The 16,591-nt window shown below is 48.3% G+C and overlaps 17 non-coding genes across 17 annotated transcripts; 8 read left to right on the top strand and 9 right to left on the bottom strand.

Annotated features, from left to right (window-relative positions):
• Positions 1-901: 901 nt before the first annotated feature.
• On the top strand, positions 902-973 carry trnad-guc (transfer RNA aspartic acid (anticodon GUC)). The gene has a single exon. It is a non-coding gene; the product is annotated as a tRNA-Asp (tRNA).
• A 103-nt stretch (positions 974-1,076) lies between these two features.
• On the bottom strand, positions 1,077-1,148 carry trnag-ucc (transfer RNA glycine (anticodon UCC)). The gene has a single exon. It is a non-coding gene; the product is annotated as a tRNA-Gly (tRNA).
• A 1,221-nt stretch (positions 1,149-2,369) lies between these two features.
• trnad-guc (transfer RNA aspartic acid (anticodon GUC)) lies at positions 2,370-2,441 on the top strand. The gene has a single exon. It is a non-coding gene; the product is annotated as a tRNA-Asp (tRNA).
• A 103-nt stretch (positions 2,442-2,544) lies between these two features.
• On the bottom strand, positions 2,545-2,616 carry trnag-ucc (transfer RNA glycine (anticodon UCC)). Its single transcript has one exon. It is a non-coding gene; the product is annotated as a tRNA-Gly (tRNA).
• A 1,224-nt stretch (positions 2,617-3,840) lies between these two features.
• Positions 3,841-3,912, top strand: trnad-guc (transfer RNA aspartic acid (anticodon GUC)). Its single transcript has one exon. It is a non-coding gene; the product is annotated as a tRNA-Asp (tRNA).
• Positions 3,913-4,015: 103 nt separating this feature from the next.
• trnag-ucc (transfer RNA glycine (anticodon UCC)) lies at positions 4,016-4,087 on the bottom strand. The gene has a single exon. It is a non-coding gene; the product is annotated as a tRNA-Gly (tRNA).
• Positions 4,088-5,308: 1,221 nt separating this feature from the next.
• trnad-guc (transfer RNA aspartic acid (anticodon GUC)) lies at positions 5,309-5,380 on the top strand. Its single transcript has one exon. It is a non-coding gene; the product is annotated as a tRNA-Asp (tRNA).
• Positions 5,381-5,483: 103 nt separating this feature from the next.
• trnag-ucc (transfer RNA glycine (anticodon UCC)) lies at positions 5,484-5,555 on the bottom strand. The gene has a single exon. It is a non-coding gene; the product is annotated as a tRNA-Gly (tRNA).
• A 1,232-nt stretch (positions 5,556-6,787) lies between these two features.
• On the top strand, positions 6,788-6,859 carry trnad-guc (transfer RNA aspartic acid (anticodon GUC)). The gene has a single exon. It is a non-coding gene; the product is annotated as a tRNA-Asp (tRNA).
• A 103-nt stretch (positions 6,860-6,962) lies between these two features.
• Positions 6,963-7,034, bottom strand: trnag-ucc (transfer RNA glycine (anticodon UCC)). The gene has a single exon. It is a non-coding gene; the product is annotated as a tRNA-Gly (tRNA).
• A 1,400-nt stretch (positions 7,035-8,434) lies between these two features.
• On the bottom strand, positions 8,435-8,506 carry trnag-ucc (transfer RNA glycine (anticodon UCC)). Its single transcript has one exon. It is a non-coding gene; the product is annotated as a tRNA-Gly (tRNA).
• Positions 8,507-11,205: 2,699 nt separating this feature from the next.
• Positions 11,206-11,277, top strand: trnad-guc (transfer RNA aspartic acid (anticodon GUC)). The gene has a single exon. It is a non-coding gene; the product is annotated as a tRNA-Asp (tRNA).
• A 468-nt stretch (positions 11,278-11,745) lies between these two features.
• Positions 11,746-11,860, bottom strand: LOC132145777 (U5 spliceosomal RNA). The gene has a single exon (XR_009434544.1). It is a non-coding gene; the product is annotated as a U5 spliceosomal RNA (small nuclear RNA).
• Positions 11,861-12,944: 1,084 nt separating this feature from the next.
• On the top strand, positions 12,945-13,016 carry trnad-guc (transfer RNA aspartic acid (anticodon GUC)). The gene has a single exon. It is a non-coding gene; the product is annotated as a tRNA-Asp (tRNA).
• A 468-nt stretch (positions 13,017-13,484) lies between these two features.
• On the bottom strand, positions 13,485-13,599 carry LOC132145776 (U5 spliceosomal RNA). The gene has a single exon (XR_009434543.1). It is a non-coding gene; the product is annotated as a U5 spliceosomal RNA (small nuclear RNA).
• A 1,624-nt stretch (positions 13,600-15,223) lies between these two features.
• Positions 15,224-15,338, bottom strand: LOC132145775 (U5 spliceosomal RNA). The gene has a single exon (XR_009434542.1). It is a non-coding gene; the product is annotated as a U5 spliceosomal RNA (small nuclear RNA).
• Positions 15,339-16,422: 1,084 nt separating this feature from the next.
• On the top strand, positions 16,423-16,494 carry trnad-guc (transfer RNA aspartic acid (anticodon GUC)). The gene has a single exon. It is a non-coding gene; the product is annotated as a tRNA-Asp (tRNA).
• Positions 16,495-16,591: the final 97 nt, after the last annotated feature.

Below are 16,591 nucleotides of genomic sequence, written 5' to 3'. Positions count from 1 at the left end.
CCCAATCAAGGCAATCTCTTTCTCATGCCTCCATCTGAAAAGTTGGAGAAAATCTTATATGAATAAAAGAGTCTTTTAAAGAAATCCCTTATTCCGAGGTCACCGTAGCCACCAGATCCATTCTGTATCCAGATCAGTGGGCCGCTTCAGTCACCCGGATCCAGTCAGTATCCAGACAAGATGGTGGATCAACACCTAGAAAGGACCTCTATGGCCCTGAAACACAGCGGAGACCGGGACAACTAGATGAGCCCCAGATACAGATCCCCTGTAAAGACCTTGTCTTAGACGACCACCAGGACAAGACCACAGGAAACAGATGATTCTTCTGCACAGTCTGACTTTTCTGCAGCCTGGAGCTGATTTGCTGGTTTCTTCTGACCAGAGGAGAACTGTCTCCCCGACTGAGCCTGGTTTCTCACCGGGTTTTTTCTCCATTTTTTCACCGATCGAGTTTTGGTTCCTTGCCTCTGTCGCCTCTGGCAGGCATAGCTGGGGACACTTCATGTACAGCGATATCGTTGACTTGATTGAAAATTATTGCACAGATACTATTTAAACTGAACTTAGCTGAATGATGACATCATCGATTTCAATGACGAAATGCCTTTAACTGTCATTTTGCTTTATTGACGCACTGTGTTCCTAATTAATGTTGTTCAGTTGCATTGACACAATCCTTTTTGTTTAAAGCACTATTTAAAAAAAAAAAAAAAAAAAGAGTCCAAACAATGACCCCTGCAACGGGTAGTGTTCCAAATGTAATGCCACTTTAGCTAATGATGGGTCCATCTGGAATTTGACGGTGCTAGGGCTGTGTCAGCGTCAGAAAAAGCCATGCATTGTTCAGTTATGTCGGTGCAGTAGCGTCGGTTGGGGGAGAAACAGCAACATGCACAGCTCCTCGTTAGTATAGTGGACAGTATCTCCGCCTGTCACGCGGAAGACCGGGGTTCGATTCCCCGACGGGGAGAGCTACCTCTTTTCGGCTTCTGAACGATCCATCCAAAAGTTTTGGGAGGAGCCACAGGTCACAGAAGGAGTTCTGCTTCGACATCAGCCCGAGCCAAAGGACATGCGTTGGCCGGGAATCGAACCCGGGTCAACTGCTTGGAAGGCAGCTATGCTCACCACTATACCACCAACGCAGTCAGCAGTCAGCCACTTGCGCCTTCGTTAAAAAGGCTCGAAGTGCACGAGTCGCCGATAGGGCTAGAGGAGCTGATGAGATCTTTGTTTGGACCCGTCACTAAAGAGAGCCTTCCAGAGTTTGCTTCCCGTCACGTACAAGAAAGTGCTGCCTTCCCATGCCAGCTAAATAAACACTAAGTGCTGACAGCGCAAACGCAGAGAGTGCAAATACAGACGATGACCAGTGGCACGCCCTCCTGCAGCGTGTTGGCGGACGGCCAAATTGATTCTGCTATTGCATTTTGTTGTAGCTCTGTCCTCGGTCCACCAATAACCACAAGCCCAATCAAGGCAATCTCTTTCTCATGCCTCCATCTGAAAAGTTGGAGAAAATCTTATATGAATAAAAGAGTCTTTTAAAGAAATCCCTTATTCCGAGGTCACCGTAGCCACCAGATCCATTCTGTATCCAGATCAGTGGGCCGCTTCAGTCACCCGGATCCAGTCAGTATCCAGACAAGATGGTGGATCAACACCTAGAAAGGACCTCTATGGCCCTGAAACACAGCGGAGACCGGGACAACTAGATGAGCCCCAGATACAGATCCCCTGTAAAGACCTTGTCTTAGACGACCACCAGGACAAGACCACAGGAAACAGATGATTCTTCTGCACAGTCTGACTTTTCTGCAGCCTGGAGCTGATTTGCTGGTTTCTTCTGACCAGAGGAGAACTGTCTCCCCGACTGAGCCTGGTTTCTCACCGGGTTTTTTCTCCATTTTTTCACCGATCGAGTTTTGGTTCCTTGCCTCTGTCGCCTCTGGCAGGCATAGCTGGGGACACTTCATGTACAGCGATATCGTTGACTTGATTGAAAATTATTGCACAGATACTATTTAAACTGAACTTAGCTGAATGATGACATCATCGATTTCAATGACGAAATGCCTTTAACTGTCATTTTGCTTTATTGACGCACTGAGTTCCTAATTAATGTTGTTCAGTTGCATTGACACAAACATTTTTGTTTAAAGCGCAATTTAAAAAAAAAAAAAAAGAGTCCAAACAATGACCCCTGCAACGGGTAGTGTTCCAAATGTAATGCCACTTTAGCTAATGATGGGTCCATCCGGAATTTGACGGTGCTAGGGCTGTGTCAGCGTCAGAAAAAGCCATGCATTGTTCAGTTATGTCGGTGCAGTAGTGTCGGTTGGGGGAGAAACCGCAACATGCACAGCTCCTCGTTAGTATAGTGGACAGTATCTCCGCCTGTCACGCGGAAGACCGGGGTTCGATTCCCCGACGGGGAGAGCTAGCTCTTTTCGGCTTCTGAACGATCCATCCAAAAGTTTTGGGAGGAGCCACAGGTCACAGAAGGAGTTCTGCTTCGACATCAGCCCGAGCCAAAGGACATGCGTTGGCCGGGAATCGAACCCGGGTCAACTGCTTGGAAGGCAGCTATGCTCACCACTATACCACCAACGCAGTCAGCAGTCAGCCACTTGCGCCGTCGTTAAGAAGGCTCGAAGTGCACGAGTCGCCGATAGGGCTAGAGGAGCTGATGAGATCTTTGTTTGGACCCGTCACTAAAGAGAGCCTTCCAGAGTTTGCATCCCGTCACGTACAAGAAAGTGCTGCCTTCCCATGCCAGCTAAATAAACACTAAGTGCTGACAGCGCAAACGCAGAGAGTGCAAATACAGAGGATGACCAGTGGCACGCCCTCCTGCAGCGTGTTGGCGGATGGCCAAATTGATTCTGCTATTGCATTTTGATGTAGCTCTGTCCTCGGTCCACCAATAACCACAAGCCCAATCAAGGCAATCTCTTTCTAATGCCTCCATCTGAAAAGTTGGAGAAAATCTTATATGAATAAAAGAGTCTTTTAAAGAAATCCCTTATTCCGAGGTCACCGTAGCCACCAAATCCATTCTGTATCCAGATCAGTGGGCCGCTTCAGTCACCCGGATCCAGTCAGTATCCAGACAAGATGGTGGATCAACACCTAGAAAGGACCTCTATGGCCCTGAAACAAAGCGGAGACCGGGACAACTAGATGAGCCCCAGATACAGATCCCCTGTAAAGAACTTGTCTTAGAAGACCACCAGGACAAGACCACAGGAAACAGATGATTCTTCTGCACAGTCTGACTTTTCTGCAGCCTGGAGCTGATTTGCTGGTTTCTTCTGACCAGAGGAGAACTGTTTCCCCAACTGAGCCTGGTTTCTCACCGGGTTTTTCTCCATTTTTTCACTGATCGAGTTTGGGTTCCTTGCCTCTGTCGCCTCTGGCAGGCATAGCTGGGGACACTTCATGTACAGCGATATCGTTGACTTGATTGCAAATTATTGCACAGATACTATTTAAACTGAACTTAGCTGAATGATGACATCATCGATTTCAATGACGAAATGCCTTTAACTGTCATTTTGCTTTATTGACGCACTATGTTCCTAATTAATGTTGTTCAGTTGCATTGACACATTCCTTTTTGTTTAAAGCACTATTTAAAAAAAAAAAAAAAAAAAGAGTCCAAACAATGACCCCTGCAACGGGTAGTGTTCCAAATGTAATGCCACTTTAGCTAATGATGGGTCCATCCGGAATTTGACGGTGCTAGGGCTGTGTCAGCGTCAGAAAAAGCCATGCATTGTTCAGTTATGTCGGTGCAGTAGCGTCTGTTGGGGGAGAAACAGCAACATGCACAGCTCCTCGTTAGTATAGTGGACAGTATCTCCGCCTGTCACGCGGAAGACCGGGGTTCGATTCCCCGACGGGGAGAGCTACCTCTTTTCGGCTTCTGAACGATCCATTCAAAAGTTTTGGGAGGAGCCACAGGTCACAGAAGGAGTTCTGCTTCGACATCAGCCCGAGCCAAAGGACATGCGTTGGCCGGGAATCGAACCCGGGTCAACTGCTTGGAAGGCAGCTATGCTCACCACTATACCACCAACGCAGTCAGCAGTCAGCCACTTGCGCCGTCGTTAAGAAGGCTCGAAGTGCACGAGTCGCCGATAGGGCTAGAGGAGCTGATGAGATCTTTGTTTGGACCCGTCACTAAAGAGAGCCTTCCAGAGTTTGCTTCCCGTCACGTACAAGAAAGTGCTGCCTTCCCATGCCAGCTAAATAAACACTAAGTGCTGACAGCGCAAACGCAGAGAGTGCAAATACAGACGATGACCAGTGGCACGCCCTCCTGCAGCGTGTTGGCGGACGGCCAAATTGATTCTGCTATTGCATTTTGTTGTAGCTCTGTCCTCGGTCCACCAATAACCACAAGCCCAATCAAGGCAATCTCTTTCTCATGCCTCCATCTGAAAAGTTGGAGAAAATCTTATATGAATAAAAGAGTCTTTTAAAGAAATCCCTTATTCCGAGGTCACCGTAGCCACCAGATCCATTCTGTATCCAGATCAGTGGGCCGCTTCAGTCACCCGGATCCAGTCAGTATCCAGACAAGATGGTGGATCAACACCTAGAAAGGACCTCTATGGCCCTGAAACACAGCGGAGACCGGGACAACTAGATGAGCCCCAGATACAGATCCCCTGTAAAGACCTTGTCTTAGACGACCACCAGGACAAGACCACAGGAAACAGATGATTCTTCTGCACAGTCTGACTTTTCTGCAGCCTGGAGCTGATTTGCTGGTTTCTTCTGACCAGAGGAGAACTGTCTCCCCGACTGAGCCTGGTTTCTCACCGGGTTTTTTCTCCATTTTTTCACCGATCGAGTTTTGGTTCCTTGCCTCTGTCGCCTCTGGCAGGCATAGCTGGGGACACTTCATGTACAGCGATATCGTTGACTTGATTGAAAATTATTGCACAGATACTATTTAAACTGAACTTAGCTGAATGATGACATCATCGATTTCAATGACGAAATGCCTTTAACTGCCATTATGCTTTATTGACGCACTGAGTTCCTAATTAATGTTGTTCAGTTGCATTGACACAAACATTTTTGTTTAAAGCGCAATTTAAAAAAAAAAAAAAAGAGTCCAAACAATGACCCCTGCAACGGGTAGTGTTCCAAATGTAATGCCACTTTAGCTAATGATGGGTCCATCCGGAATTTGACGGTGCTAGGGCTGTGTCAGCGTCAGAAAAAGCCATGCATTGTTCAGTTATGTCGGTGCAGTAGTGTCGGTTGGGGGAGAAACCGCAACATGCACAGCTCCTCGTTAGTATAGTGGACAGTATCTCCGCCTGTCACGCGGAAGACCGGGGTTCGATTCCCCGACGGGGAGAGCTAGCTCTTTTCGGCTTCTGAACGATCCATCCAAAAGTTTTGGGAGGAGCCACAGGTCACAGAAGGAGTTCTGCTTCGACATCAGCCCGAGCCAAAGGACATGCGTTGGCCGGGAATCGAACCCGGGTCAACTGCTTGGAAGGCAGCTATGCTCACCACTATACCACCAACGCAGTCAGCAGTCAGCAGTCAGCCACTTGCGCCGTCGTTAAGAAGGCTCGAAGTGCACGAGTCGCCGATAGGGCTAGAGGAGCTGATGAGATCTTTGTTTGGACCCGTCACTAAAGAGAGCCTTCCAGAGTTTGCTTCCCGTCACGTACAAGAAAGTGCTGCCTTCCCATGCCAGCTAAATAAACACTAAGTGCTGACAGCGCAAACGCAGAGAGTGCAAATACAGACGATGACCAGTGGCACGCCCTCCTGCAGCGTGTTGGCGGACGGCCAAATTGATTCTGCTATTGCATTTTGTTGTAGCTCTGTCCTCGGTCCACCAATAACCACAAGCCCAATCAAGGCAATCTCTTTCTCATGCCTCCATCTGAAAAGTTGGAGAAAATCTTATATGAATAAAAGAGTCTTTTAAAGAAATCCCTTATTCCGAGGTCACCGTAGCCACCAGATCCATTCTGTATCCAGATCAGTGGGCCGCTTCAGTCACCCGGATCCAGTCAGTATCCAGACAAGATGGTGGATCAACACCTAGAAAGGACCTCTATGGCCCTGAAACACAGCGGAGACCGGGACAACTAGATGAGCCCCAGATACAGATCCCCTGTAAAGACCTTGTCTTAGACGACCACCAGGACAAGACCACAGGAAACAGATGATTCTTCTGCACAGTCTGACTTTTCTGCAGCCTGGAGCTGATTTGCTGGTTTCTTCTGACCAGAGGAGAACTGTCTCCCCGACTGAGCCTGGTTTCTCACCGGGTTTTTTCTCCATTTTTTCACCGATCGAGTTTTGGTTCCTTGCCTCTGTCGCCTCTGGCAGGCATAGCTGGGGACACTTCATGTACAGCGATATCGTTGACTTGATTGAAAATTATTGCACAGATACTATTTAAACTGAACTTAGCTGAATGATGACATCATCGATTTCAATGACGAAATGCCTTTAACTGTCATTTTGCTTTATTGACGCACTGTGTTCCTAATTAATGTTGTTCAGTTGCATTGACACAATCCTTTTTGTTTAAAGCACTATTTAAAAAAAAAAAAAAAAAAAGAGTCCAAACAATGACCCCTGCAACGGGTAGTGTTCCAAATGTAATGCCACTTTAGCTAATGATGGGTCCATCTGGAATTTGACGGTGCTAGGGCTGTGTCAGCGTCAGAAAAAGCCATGCATTGTTCAGTTATGTCGGTGCAGTAGCGTCGGTTGGGGGAGAAACAGCAACATGCACAGCTCCTCGTTAGTATAGTGGACAGTATCTCCGCCTGTCACGCGGAAGACCGGGGTTCGATTCCCCGACGGGGAGAGCTACCTCTTTTCGGCTTCTGAACGATCCATCCAAAAGTTTTGGGAGGAGCCACAGGTCACAGAAGGAGTTCTGCTTCGACATCAGCCCGAGCCAAAGGACATGCGTTGGCCGGGAATCGAACCCGGGTCAACTGCTTGGAAGGCAGCTATGCTCACCACTATACCACCAACGCAGTCAGCAGTCAGCCACTTGCGCCTTCGTTAAAAAGGCTCGAAGTGCACGAGTCGCCGATAGGGCTAGAGGAGCTGATGAGATCTTTGTTTGGACCCGTCACTAAAGAGAGCCTTCCAGAGTTTGCTTCCCGTCACGTACAAGAAAGTGCTGCCTTCCCATGCCAGCTAAATAAACACTAAGTGCTGACAGCGCAAACGCAGAGAGTGCAAATACAGACGATGACCAGTGGCACGCCCTCCTGCAGCGTGTTGGCGGACGGCCAAATTGATTCTGCTATTGCATTTTGTTGTAGCTCTGTCCTCGGTCCACCAATAACCACAAGCCCAATCAAGGCAATCTCTTTCTCATGCCTCCATCTGAAAAGTTGGAGAAAATCTTATATGAATAAAAGAGTCTTTTAAAGAAATCCCTTATTCCGAGGTCACCGTAGCCACCAGATCCATTCTGTATCCAGATCAGTGGGCCGCTTCAGTCACCCGGATCCAGTCAGTATCCAGACAAGATGGTGGATCAACACCTAGAAAGGACCTCTATGGCCCTGAAACACAGCGGAGACCGGGACAACTAGATGAGCCCCAGATACAGATCCCCTGTAAAGACCTTGTCTTAGACGACCACCAGGACAAGACCACAGGAAACAGATGATTCTTCTGCACAGTCTGACTTTTCTGCAGCCTGGAGCTGATTTGCTGGTTTCTTCTGACCAGAGGAGAACTGTCTCCCCGACTGAGCCTGGTTTCTCACCGGGTTTTTTCTCCATTTTTTCACCGATCGAGTTTTGGTTCCTTGCCTCTGTCGCCTCTGGCAGGCATAGCTGGGGACACTTCATGTACAGCGATATCGTTGACTTGATTGAAAATTATTGCACAGATACTATTTAAACTGAACTTAGCTGAATGATGACATCATCGATTTCAATGACGAAATGCCTTTAACTGTCATTTTGCTTTATTGACGCACTGTGTTCCTAATTAATGTTGTTCAGTTGCATTGACACAATCCTTTTTGTTTAAAGCACTATTTAAAAAAAAAAAAAAAAAAAGAGTCCAAACAATGACCCCTGCAACGGGTAGTGTTCCAAATGTAATGCCACTTTAGCTAATGATGGGTCCATCTGGAATTTGACGGTGCTAGGGCTGTGTCAGCGTCAGAAAAAGCCATGCATTGTTCAGTTATGTCGGTGCAGTAGCGTCGGTTGGGGGAGAAACAGCAACATGCGCAGCTCCTTGTTAGTATAGTGGACAGTATCTCCGCCTGTCACGCGCAAGACCGGGGTTCGATTCCCCGACGGGGAGAGCTAGCTCTTTTCGGCTTCTGAACGATCCATCCAAAAGATTTAGGAGGAGCCACAGGTCACAGAAGGAGTTCTGCTTCGACATCAGCCCGAGCCAAAGGACATGCGTTGGCCGGGAATCGAACCCAGGTCAACTGCTTGGAAGGCAGCTATGCTCACCACTATACCACCAACGCAGTCAGCAGTCAGCCACTTGCGCAGTCGTTAAGAAGGCTCGAAGTGCACGAGTCGCCGATAGGGCTAGAGGAGCTGATGAGATCTTTGTTTGGACCCGTCACTAAAGAGAGCCTTCCAGAGTTTGCATCCCGTCACGTACAAGAAAGTGCTGCCTTCCCATGCCAGCTAAATAAACACTAAGTGCTGACAGCGCAAACGCAGAGAGTGCAAATACAGAGGATGACCAGTGGCACGCCCTCCTGCAGCGTGTTGGCGGACGGCCAAATTGATTCTGCTATTGCATTTTGATGTAGCTCTGTCCTCGGTCCACCAATAACCACAAGCCCAATCAAGGCAATCTCTTTCTAATGCCTCCATCTGAAAAGTTGGAGAAAATCTTATATGAATAAAAGAGTCTTTTAAAGAAATCCCTTATTCCGAGGTCACCGTAGCCACCAGATCCATTCTGTATCCAGATCAGTGGGCCGCTTCAGTCACCCGGATCCAGTCAGTATCCAGACAAGATGGTGGATCAACACCTAGAAAGGACCTCTATGGCCCTGAAACAAAGCGGAGACCGGGACAACTAGATGAGCCCCAGATACAGATCCCCTGTAAAGACCTTGTCTTAGACGACCACCAGGACAAGACCACAGGAAACAGATGATTCTTCTGCACAGTCTGACTTTTCTGCAGCCTGGAGCTGATTTGCTGGTTTCTTCTGACCAGAGGAGAACTGTCTCCCCGACTGAGCCTGGTTTCTCACCGGGTTTTTTCTCCATTTTTTCACCGATCGAGTTTTGGTTCCTTGCCTCTGTCGCCTCTGGCAGGCATAGCTGGGGACACTTCATGTACAGTGATATCGTTGACTTGATTGAAAATTATTGCACAGATACTATTTAAACTGAACTTAGCTGAATGATGACATCATCGATTTCAATGACGAAATGCCTTTAACTGTCATTTTGCTTTATTGACGCACTGTGTTCCTAATTAATGTTGTTCAGTTGCATTGACACAATCCTTTTTGTTTAAAGCACTATTTAAAAAAAAAAAAAAAAAGAGTCCAAACAATGACCCCTGCAACGGGTAGTGTTCCAAATGTAATGCCACTTTAGCTAATGATGGGTCCATCCGGAATTTGACGGTGCTAGGGCTGTGTCAGCGTCAGAAAAAGCCATGCATTGTTCAGTTATGTCGGTGCAGTAGCGTCGGTTGGGGGAGAAACAGCAACATGCACAGCTCCTCATTAGTATAGTGGACAGTATCTCCGCCTGTCACACGGAAGACCGGGGTTCGATTCCCCGACGGGGAGAGCTACCTCTTTTCGGCTTCTGAACGATCCATCCAAAAGTTTTGGGAGGAGCCACAGGTCACAGAAGGAGTTCTGCTTCGACATCAGCCCGAGCCAAAGGACATGCGTTGGCCGGGAATCGAACCCGGGTCAACTGCTTGGAAGGCAGCTATGCTCACCACTATACCACCAACACAGTCAGCAGTCAGCCACTTGCGCCGTCGTTAAGAAGGCTCGAAGTGCACGAGTCGCCGATAGGGCTAGAGGAGCTGATGAGATCTTTGTTTGGACCCGTCACTAAAGAGAGCCTTCCAGAGTTTGCTTCCCGTCACGTACAAGAAAGTGCTGCCTTCCCATGCCAGCTAAATAAACACTAAGTGCTGACAGCGCAAACGCAGAGAGTGCAAATACAGAAGATGACCAGTGGCACGCCCTCCTGCAGCGTGTTGGCGGACGGCCAAATTGATTCTGCTATTGCATTTTGTTGTAGCTCTGTCCTCGGTCCACCAATAACCACAAGCCCAATCAAGGCAATCTCTTTCTCATGCCTCCATCTGAAAAGTTGGAGAAAATCTTATATGAATAAAAGAGTCTTTTAAAGAAATCCCTTATTCCGAGGTCACCGTAGCCACCAGATCCATTCTGTATCCAGATCAGTGGGCCGCTTCAGTCACCCGGATCCAGTCAGTATCCAGACAAGATGGTGGATCAACACCTAGAAAGGACCTCTATGGCCCTGAAACACAGCGGAGACCGGGACAACTAGATGAGCCCCAGATACAGATCCCCTGTAAAGACCTTGTCTTAGACGACCACCAGGACAAGACCACAGGAAACAGATGATTCTTCTGCACAGTCTGACTTTTCTGCAGCCTGGAGCTGATTTGCTGGTTTCTTCTGACCAGAGGAGAACTGTCTCCCCGACTGAGCCTGGTTTCTCACCGGGTTTTTTCTCCATTTTTTCACTGATCGAGTTTTGGTTCCTTGCCTCTGTCGCCTCTGGCAGGCATAGCTGGGGACACTTCATGTACAGCGATATCGTTGACTTGATTGCAAATTATTGCACAGATACTATTTAAACTGAACTTAGCTGAATGATGACATCATCGATTTCAATGACGAAATGCCTTTAACTGTCATTTTGCTTTATTGACGCACTGTGTTCCTAATTAATGTTGTTCAGTTGCATTGACACAATCATTTTTGTTTAAAGCGCAATTTAAAAAAAAAAAAAAAAAAAAAAAGAGTCCAAACAATGACCCCTGCAACGGGTAGTGTTCCAAATGTTATGCGACTTTAGCTAATGATGGGTCCATTCGGAATTTGACGGTGCTAGGGCTGTGTCAGCGTCAGAAAAAGCCATGCATTGTTCGGTTATGTCGGTGCAGTAGCGTCGGTTGGGGGAGAAACAGCAGCATGCGCAGCTCCTCGTTAGTATAGTGGACAGTATCTCCGCCTGTCACGCGGAAGACCGGGGTTCGATTCCCCGACGGGGAGAGCTAGCTCTTTTCGGCTTCCGAATGATCCATCCAAAAGTTTTGGGAGGAGCCACAGGTCACAGAAGGAGTTCTGCTTCGACATCAGCCCGAGCCAAAGGACATGCGTTGGCCGGGAATCGATCCCGGGTCAACTGCTTGGAAGGCAGCTATGCTCACCACTATATCACCAACGCAGTCAGCAGTCAGCCACTTGCGCCGTCGCTAAGAAGGCTCGAAGAGCACGAGTCGCCGATAGGGCTAGAGGAGCTGATGAGATCTTTGTTTGGACCCGTCACTAAATAGAGCCTTCCAGAGTTTGCATCCCGTCACGTACAAGAAAGTGCTGCCTTTCCATGCCAGCTAAATAAACATTAAGTGCTGACAGCGCAACCGCAGAGAGTGCAAATACAGACGAAGACCAGTGGCACGCCCTCCTGCAGCGTGTTGGCGGACGGCCAAACTGATTCTGCTCTTGACATTTCGATGTAGCTCTGCTATGAGCAGAGCACCCAAAAATACAGGTCACTCGCAAAAGTTCCCCTCCACGGAAATCTTTAGTAAAAGGCGAAAGATTTATGCGACAATGAAGAGAAACTCGAGCTGTGTCTACGACCACTCCGGCCTGTGCCATGCCTCTGGTAAACCACTACGCTGGCCAAGGGTCATCAAGGGTGACGACGCCTGCCCACGTGCGTTTCGTCAGCCCCCCCCCGCCCCCCCCCACTCCAAAAGGGAGGAGTAAAACTCACAAAAGTCCACTCGGTCCACCAATAACCACAAGCCCAATCAAGGCAATCTCTTTCTCATGCCTCCATCTGAAAAGTTGGAGAAAATCTTATATGAATAAAAGAGTCTTTTAAAGAAATCCCTTATTCCGAGGTCACCGTAGCCACCAGATCCAGTCTGTATCCAGATCAGTGGGCCGCTTCAGTCACCCGGATCCAGTCAGTATCCAGACAAGATGGTTGATCAACACCTAGAAAGGACCTCTATGGCCCTGAAACACAGCGGAGACCGGGACAACTAGATGAGCCCCAGATACAGATCCCCTGTAAAGACCTTGTCTCAGACGACCACCAGGACAAGACCACAGGAAACAGATGATTCTTCTGCACAGTCTGAATTTTCTGCAGCCTGGAGCTGATTTGCTGGTTTCCTCTGACCAGAGGAGAACTGTCTCCCCGACTGAGCCTGGTTTCTCACCGGGTTTTTTCTCCATTTTTTCACCGATCGAGTTTTGGTTCCTTGCCTCTGTCGCCTCTGGCAGGCATAGCTGGGGACACTTCATGTACAGCGATATCGTTGACTTGATTGCAAATTATTGCACAGATACTATTTAAACTGAACTTAGCTGAATGATGACATCACCGATTTCAATGACGAAATGCCTTTAACTGTCATTTTGCTTTTTTGACGCACTGTGTTCCCAATTAATGTTGTTCAGTTGCATTGGCACAATCCTTTTTGTTTAAAGCGCAATTTTAAAAAAAAAATAAAAAAAAAAAGAGTCCAAACAATGACCCCTGCAACGGGTAGTGTTCCAAATGTTATGCGACTTTAGCTAATGATGGGTCCATTCGGAATTTGACGGTGCTAGGGCTGTGTCAGCGTCAGAAAAAGCCATGCATTGTTCGGTTATGTCGGTGCAGTAGCGTCGGTTGGGGGAGAAACAGCAGCATGCGCAGCTCCTCGTTAGTATAGTGGACAGTATCTCCGCCTGTCACGCGGAAGACCGGGGTTCGATTCCCCGACGGGGAGAGCTAGCTCTTTTCGGCTTCCGAATGATCCATCCAAAAGTTTTGGGAGGAGCCACAGGTCACAGAAGGAGTTCTGCTTCGACATCAGCCCGAGCCAAAGGACATGCGTTGGCCGGGAATCGATCCCGGGTCAACTGCTTGGAAGGCAGCTATGCTCACCACTATATCACCAACGCAGTCAGCAGTCAGCCACTTGCGCCGTCGCTAAGAAGGCTCGAAGAGCACGAGTCGCCGATAGGGCTAGAGGAGCTGATGAGATCTTTGTTTGGACCCGTCACTAAATAGAGCCTTCCAGAGTTTGCATCCCGTCACGTACAAGAAAGTGCTGCCTTTCCATGCCAGCTAAATAAACATTAAGTGCTGACAGCGCAACCGCAGAGAGTGCAAATACAGACGAAGACCAGTGGCACGCCCTCCTGCAGCGTGTTGGCGGACGGCCAAACTGATTCTGCTCTTGACATTTCGATGTAGCTCTGCTATGAGCAGAGCACCCAAAAATACAGGTCACTCGCAAAAGTTCCCCTCCACGGAAATCTTTAGTAAAAGGCGAAAGATTTATGCGACAATGAAGAGAAACTCGAGCTGTGTCTACGACCACTCCGGCCTGTGCCATGCCTCTGGTAAACCACTACGCTCGCCAAGGGTCATCAAGGGTGACGACGCCTGCCCACATGCGTTTCGTCAGCCCCCCCCCCCGCCCCCCCCACTCCAAAAGGGAGGAGTAAAACTCACAAAAGTCCACTCGGTCCACCAATAACCACAAGCCCAATCAAGGCAATCTCTTTCTCATGCCTCCATCTGAAAAGTTGGAGAAAATCTTATATGAATAAAAGAGTCTTTTAAAGAAATCCCTTATTCCGAGGTCACCGTAGCCACCAGATCCAGTCTGTATCCAGATCAGTGGGCCGCTTCAGTCACCCGGATCCAGTCAGTATCCAGACAAGATGGTTGATCAACACCTAGAAAGGACCTCTATGGCCCTGAAACACAGCGGAGACCGGGACAACTAGATGAGCCCCAGATACAGATCCCCTGTAAAGACCTTGTCTCAGACGACCACCAGGACAAGACCACAGGAAACAGATGATTCTTCTGCACAGTCTGACTTTTCTGCAGCCTGGAGCTGATTTGCTGGTTTCCTCTGACCAGAGGAGAACTGTCTCCCCGACTGAGCCTGGTTTCTCACCGGGTTTTTTCTCCATTTTTTCACCGATCGAGTTTTGGTTCCTTGCCTCTGTCGCCTCTGGCAGGCATAGCTGGGGACACTTCATGTACAGCGATATCGTTGACTTGATTGCAAATTATTGCACAGATACTATTTAAACTGAACTTAGCTGAATGATGACATCACCGATTTCAATGACGAAATGCCTTTAACTGTCATTTTGCTTTATTGACGCACTGTGTTCCTAATTAATGTTGTTCAGTTGCATTGACACAATCCTTTTTGTTTAAAGCGCAATTTAAAAAAAAAATAAAAAAAAAAAGAGTCCAAACAATGACCCCTGCAACGGGTAGTGTTCCAAATGTTATGCGACTTTAGCTAATGATGGGTCCATTCGGAATTTGACGGTGCTAGGGCTGTGTCAGCGTCAGAAAAAGCCATGCATTGTTCGGTTATGTCGGTGCAGTAGCGTCGGTTGGGGGAGAAACAGCAGCATGCGCAGCTCCTCGTTAGTATAGTGGACAGTATCTCTGCCTGTCACGCGGAAGACCGGGGTTCGATTCCCCGACGGGGAGAGCTAGCTCTTTTCGGCTTCCGAATGATCCATCCAAAAGTTTTGGGAGGAGCCACAGGTCACAGAAGGAGTTCTGCTTCGACATCAGCCCGAGCCAAAGGACATGCGTTGGCCGGGAATCGATCCCGGGTCAACTGCTTGGAAGGCAGCTATGCTCACCACTATATCACCAACGCAGTCAGCAGTCAGCCACTTGCGCCCTCGCTAAGAAGGCTCGAAGAGCACGAGTCGCCGATAGGGCTAGAGGAGCTGATGAGATCTTTGTTTGGACCCATCACTAAATAGAGCCTTCCAGAGTTTGCATCCCGTCACGTACAAGAAAGTGCTGCCTTTCCATGCCAGCTAAATAAACATTAAGTGCTGACAGCGCAACCGCAGAGAGTGCAAATACAGACGAAGACCAGTGGCACGCCCTCCTGCAGCGTGTTGGCGGACGGCCAAACTGATTCTGCTCTTGACATTTCGATGTAGCTCTGCTATGAGCAGAGCACCCAAAAATACAGGTCACTCGCAAAAGTTCCCCTCCACGGAAATCTTTAGTAAAAGGCGAAAGATTTATGCGACAATGAAGAGAAACTCGAGCTGTGTCTACGACCACTCCGGCCTGTGCCATGCCTCTGGTAAACCACTACGCTGGCCAAGGGTCATCAAGGGTGACGACGCCTGCCCACGTGCGTTTCGTCAGCCCCCCCCCGCCCCCCCCCACTCCAAAAGGGAGGAGTAAAACTCACAAAAGTCCACTCGGTCCACCAATAACCACAAGCCCAATCAAGGCAATCTCTTTCTCATGCCTCCATCTGAAAAGTTGGAGAAAATCTTATATGAATAAAAGAGTCTTTTAAAGAAATCCCTTATTCCGAGGTCACCGTAGCCACCAGATCCAGTCTGTATCCAGATCAGTGGGCCGCTTCAGTCACCCGGATCCAGTCAGTATCCAGACAAGATGGTTGATCAACACCTAGAAAGGACCTCTATGGCCCTGAAACACAGCGGAGACCGGGACAACTAGATGAGCCCCAGATACAGATCCCCTGTAAAGACCTTGTCTCAGACGACCACCAGGACAAGACCACAGGAAACAGATGATTCTTCTGCACAGTCTGAATTTTCTGCAGCCTGGAGCTGATTTGCTGGTTTCCTCTGACCAGAGGAGAACTGTCTCCCCGACTGAGCCTGGTTTCTCACCGGGTTTTTTCTCCATTTTTTCACCGATCGAGTTTTGGTTCCTTGCCTCTGTCGCCTCTGGCAGGCATAGCTGGGGACACTTCATGTACAGCGATATCGTTGACTTGATTGCAAATTATTGCACAGATACTATTTAAACTGAACTTAGCTGAATGATGACATCACCGATTTCAATGACGAAATGCCTTTAACTGTCATTTTGCTTTTTTGACGCACTGTGTTCCCAATTAATGTTGTTCAGTTGCATTGGCACAATCCTTTTTGTTTAAAGCGCAATTTTAAAAAAAAAATAAAAAAAAAAAGAGTCCAAACAATGACCCCTGCAACGGGTAGTGTTCCAAATGTTATGCGACTTTAGCTAATGATGGGTCCATTCGGAATTTGACGGTGCTAGGGCTGTGTCAGCGTCAGAAAAAGCCATGCATTGTTCGGTTATGTCGGTGCAGTAGCGTCGGTTGGGGGAGAAACAGCAGCATGCGCAGCTCCTCGTTAGTATAGTGGACAGTATCTCCGCCTGTCACGCGGAAGACCGGGGTTCGATTCCCCGACGGGGAGAGCTAGCTCTTTTCGGCTTCCGAATGATCCATCCAAAAGTTTTGGGAGGAGCCACAGGTCACAGAAGGAGTTCTGCTTCGACATCAGCCCGAGCCAA

This window comes from Carassius carassius, chromosome 8 (assembly GCF_963082965.1).
Source record: "Carassius carassius chromosome 8, fCarCar2.1, whole genome shotgun sequence".
In the NCBI taxonomy this organism is placed as follows: Eukaryota; Metazoa; Chordata; class Actinopteri; order Cypriniformes; family Cyprinidae; genus Carassius; species Carassius carassius.
The sequence above is the reverse complement of the archived record's forward strand: the minus strand, read 5'-3'. Positions and strand labels throughout refer to the sequence as shown.